Consider the following 5,590-nt stretch of genomic DNA (forward strand, 5'->3'; position numbering starts at 1 on the left):
CTCGCTTTCTGTCTCGATGTCTCTCTCTGTCTGTCTGGCGAGCGCACGTGCCCTATAGCGAAAGCCTCTCCAAAAAAAAAAAGCAGTAGGTGTAGGGAGCGGCTGGGCCTGGGAGGACAATGATAGGCTTTAAAGATGAGCAAAGGCACAGTTTACCTACCCTGGGAAATCAGTCGCTGTTCTCAGGACAGACACTGAGTAATTTTTTTTTCTTTGCTACAGGACATGTACACTCACTAGACAGAGAGAGACAGAGACAGAAAGCAAGAAATCACCTCTTGGGGGATGGCCCTCCTCTTCCTTTCTCCTCTTGGAATTTTGGGCATGCACACTGATCTGGCATGAGTTCTAAGCCACCGGGTGGGTACTCAAACTGCAGTCGCCTAAGTGGGAGTCTAGTGACATAACCACTACGCCATCTGCTGGTCTCGCCACTGAGTAACTTCGGAGGCTTTTCTGTGTCAGCGGCAGATAACTGCTTGTACCTACTTTCATTCCCCTCACCCCCCCTCACCCCACCCCCCCCAAGAGTATAGATTTTGGTTGGGTACAGTAACCTGAGGTCAGGGACCGGGTCTGTTTTGCCATAGTAATGCTTTATGATGTGGCGGGGGGGGGCGCACCTGGTAACTGCCCACTGAGCCTGTGAGAAAAAGGAACTAGTCTCAGCCGGAACAGACACACACGCCAACTGCTGGGTGCGGTGCCCTCAGTAGCCCAGCAGGGGTGAGAACTATTTTTAGGGATGATTATGTAAGGGATGCTCAATTCTCTCCTAAGTTCCCTAAGTTATGAATTCTGTCCCAGGGCCACACGCACATGTATCCTTGAGCACGTCTTCTTTTATTATTTTTTTTTAGATGTTTTTGCCTTAGGGCAAGTGCACTCGCTGGAGAGAGAGATAGAGACAGAGACAGTGAGAAGGAAAGTGAGAAATCACCCCCTGGGGGATGGCCATGCTGCAATCCCTGCTCCTCCATTCTCCTCCTGGGATCTTGAGTGCACACGCACACGCGCCCGGCATGGTTTGCAAGCCACTGGGTTCAGCACTTGAACCGTGGTCAGCCTTGTGGGAGGCCAGTGACGTATCCGCTACGCCGTCTGCTGGCCCCCTCCTGGACTCTCTTCCACTGAGCTGTGGGAGTCAAGCTGCCCCAACTGGGTTCTCTCTATGAGGAATTTGCACTCATACGTAGAAGAACACTGGACCAGCTGGTGATGTGGTGGTGAAGGTGGCTAGATTCCACCTGCCAACAGCGTGATTCAAGTCCCGGACCCGGGGGCTTGAAAATCATGTCGGGAAATGCATGTGCATGCACAAAATCCCAGAGGAGAAATGGAGGAGAAGGGATTGCAGTGAGACGGCCCCGTGGGGAAGGCTGCTTTCTCACTTTCCCCTCTCTCTCCAGTGAGCACTTACACCATTTAGCAAATTAAAAAAATAAAAAAAGAAGAAAACAAGAACAAAGAAATCCAAAGAAGTGAGTGTAGTAAGAGTATTTTGAAAGCAGTCTAGCTAGTGTCGTGGATAAGTTCGGGGTAGGCTTTGCAACCTACTAACTGTGTAACACTGGGGACCAGCAGTTAGCGTAATGGCTGTCACTGGACTCTCATGTACTCGACTGCGGTTCGAGTCCTGGACCTGGTGGCTTAAACTCACACCGGGCACGTGTGCGTGCGTGCCCAAGATCCAGAGGGGAGAATGGAGGAGAAGGGATTGCAGCATGGCCATCCCCCTGGAGGGTGATTTCTTGCTTTCTGTCTCTCTGTCTCTCTCTGTCTTTCTGGCGTGCACACACCCTATAGCAAAAACCTCTCCAAAACAATTGTGTAACATTGAACGAATGAGTCAACCTGCTTGTGCCTCGGTACCCTCTGAGGGGAGCCACGGTACTTACCCGAGAGTAGCGAGGTGAGGATTATTACGTGGACTTCTTGCTGTCACAGACCGGGCACTAGACGGTCATGGTGAGGATGGTGACAATGGTGACAATGTGTGGTGGTGACAGTGACGGTTAGGGATAAGGCTGGAGGGACCTTGATTTGGAGTGAAGAAGCCAAGTCCGGAGGTGAGGAAGGACAGGAAGAATTGTCTAACAAGTCCATTTCAACAGGAAAGAAAAGTGACAGAGGAGGCTGGCCGGGCACCCAGGTGGCCGACACGCGAAGGCAGAACTGGGGTTTATAAAGGAGACGGGGAGGAAAAGAGAGAAACAACTGCAGACGCTGGGGACCTGTGGGTTTCTTTTTTCTTTTCTTTGGGCAAGCTGAGTTGGGCTGATTGAGCAAGCGGACTGGATCGCCAGGGAATTCACCCCAGTTATTCATAGATTCTTCTAGAAACCTTGAGAATTCAGCTGTGGCGCATTCATGAGCATCCCTGTAGCGTCTGCCAGGGTCCTCGCATGCCCTCTGCTGGCCCTGAGAAGGTTCATTTCATGTGTCAACTTGGCTGGGCCATGGTATCCAGATATTCGATTGCACATTATTCCAGATATTTCTGGGAAGGTTCTGTTTTGTTTTGTTTTTAGGGTTTTTTTTTGCTAATAGGGCATGTGAGCTCACCAGAAAGAGAGAGAGAGAAAGTGAGAAATCACCCTGCATAGGGGTTGGCCACACCACAATCCCTTCTCCTCTTGGGATTTTGGGGATGTACACACACACACACACTCACACACACACACACACACGTGCCTGGTGTTTTTTTCAACCCACAGGGTCTGGGGGGTCTGGGACTCGAACCTCACAATTGGCCATGTGGAATTCAGCCACCTTAACCTCCATGCCATCTGCCAGCCCTGGGAAGGTATTTTTTAAATGGAATTAGCATTTCAACTGGTAAACTTCGAGTAAAGCAGGTTATCCTCTATAGTATGTGTGGGCCTCATTCAATCAGTTGAAGGCCCTGGTTGAAAAAGGATTGCCCTCGGACCAACATATGGCGTAATGGTTATATCACTGGACTCCCACACAGTCGTATGTGGTTCGAGTCCTGGACATGGTGGCTTAAACTCATGGAGGGCATGTGTATGTGCATGCCCAAAATCCCAAGAGGAGAATGGAGGAGAAGGGATTGCAGTGTAGCCAATCCCTTCCCCAGGGCTCCCTGGGGGGTGATTTCTCACTTTCCATCTCTCTGGCAAAAATCTCTCTCTCTAGGAAAAAAAAAGCACAAACAGAAAAAGGACTGCTCTCTCCCAAGAAGAGGGAGCTGTGCCCTCAGGCTGCCATCAGGCTAAGATCACAGCGTGAACCCACTCCTGAGCCTCCAGCCTGCCAGCTAACCCTGCGATTCAGACGGGCCGGCCTCCGTGGCTGTGAGTCGACTCCTTAAAATAAGTTTTTCTCTTTTTACACACACAAACACATCCTTTGGCTCTGTTTCTCTGGATAACTCTGACTAATACAGTCTTGGTTTCACTTTTAAGTGTGTTTTTTCTTTTCTTCTTCTTCTTCTTTTTTTTTTTTTTTTTTTTTTTTTTTTTTTTTTTTTTTTTTTTTCCGGGGGGGCTTAATATTTACTTGCCAGAGGGCACACGTGCATGCTCTTGTCAGAGAAGGAAAAAGAAAGGGAACGAGCACCTCCCCTGCACCCCACAGGGCCTGGTCATGACCCGAGCCTTCCCTCCATTTCTCTATCCCGTAGGGATTCTGGGCACGCATGCACATGTGCCTGGCATGTTCTCCAAGCCGCCAGGGCAGGGCTAGAACCGCAGCTGGCTGTGTGGGACCCCGCTCCCTTAACCACCAGGACACAGAGCCAGTCCAAGATAATAAATCTTTCCTTTTTTTTAAGATAAAATATTAAGAATTTAATAAAATAAAAATCCTTAAAGAAAAATAAAGTGTGTGCATGAAATGAAATAGAAACAAAATGATCTGAAATATAGAACCCATTAGATGTAGATGTTTAAGAGCAGGTGAAACAGAGCCGAAGACAAAATACATAAACTCCGAGTCAACAGAAATACCCAAACTGAAGGACACGGAAAAAATGCAGTGGAGTGGATGGAACATTTAAGAACTGTGTGGGGTGATGTCAAAAGTCCAGGAATAGGGGGACCAGCAGTTAGCGTATATGGCTGTGTCACTGGACTCCCACATAGTCGACCGCAGTTCGCATCCCGGACCCGGTGGCTTAGAACTCACGCCAGGCGCGTGTGCGTGCATGCCCAAGATCCCGAGAGGAGAATGGAGGAGAAGGGATTGCGGCATGACCATCCCCCCGGGGGGTGATTTCTCGCTTTCTGTCTCTATGTCTCTTTCTGTCTGTCTGGCGAGCCCACGCGCCCTATAGCGAAAACCTCTCCCCCCCCAAAAAAAAGTGGCCAAGACTCTCCAGACGAGAATGTTCTTTAACTTCTAACCTCTGCTCTTCTTTCTTGCTTTTTATTTTATTTTATTTTATTTTTTGAGAGAGAGATTTTTGGTATGGGGCATGTGTGCTTGCTGGACAGACAGAGAGAGACAGAGAGACAGAAAGCAAGAAATCCCCTCCCCCCCAGGGGAGATGGCCACACCGCAATCCCTTCTCCTCATTCTCCTCTCTTGATTTTGGGCACGCACGCACACGTGCCTAGCCTGAGTTTCAGGCCGCAGGGTCCAGCACTTGAACCTTGTTCGACTACGTGGGAGTCCAGAGACATAACCATCACGCCATCTGCTCTTTAGAATTCCCTTCGCGCAGCCAGAACACAGTCCTTGTTAAGGACTCCGCACTTACTCTCACGGCGTTTGCCCTGAACTCTGCTCAGCGCTCCAGTGAACAGCTCAGACCAGCCAACTCAGGGGCTCACTGGCCTCCCCATGAGTGACGGGAAGGCCCCTTCTTTTTTTTCCTTTAAATTTATTTATTTACATTCATTCACTATACATCATCACAGCAAACAAAATGAGATTTCCCGTTCAGAATGCACTGTCTATTGGCTCAATCAAGCACATCAACATACGCGTTATCGTCAACAAACAATCCTCCGTTTCCTGTTTCCTGTATATTTTGTTATTTTTCCCATCCTTGGTTCCCTCTCTCTCACCCTCTGCCATGTCCCACCCTCCTCCCACACTGTCTCTGGTATCCACAGTTGCTTTCCATGCCTTTCTCCCCATTTTATTTATTTGCTAAAGAACTTAATTAATCTAAATGCTTCCAATAGCAAGCGCAGCTGATATATACATATCCATGAACACAAGTGTGACCCTAGGCATAAATCTCAGTGAGTAGAATGAACATACAACGAAGGAGCACCCAGCTGGGGCTATATAGCTTACTGCAGTCCTCAAATATACATTCTTTAAAATTACATGAAAAATAGTTTTCATGATTTTTTTCTCTCCTGAAATTTTTAAAAATTAATTAATTTACATTCATCCGCTAATCATCATCACAGCATACAAAAAATGGTTATACTGCATAGTGGTTTAATCATGCATGTTATCATAATTTTCCATTTCTAGTTTCATATATATATATGTATATATATTTATATATATATACCCCTATGTCTGACCCTCTGCCCTTTCCCACCCTCTCCTCACACTGTCTTTGGTGTCTACAGTTGTCTTCCATCCCTTTTCCCTCCACATTGTATTG

This window comes from Tupaia chinensis, unplaced genomic scaffold, assembly GCF_000334495.1.
Source record: "Tupaia chinensis unplaced genomic scaffold, TupChi_1.0 Scaffold000176_1, whole genome shotgun sequence".
Taxonomy (NCBI): domain Eukaryota; kingdom Metazoa; phylum Chordata; class Mammalia; order Scandentia; family Tupaiidae; genus Tupaia; species Tupaia belangeri.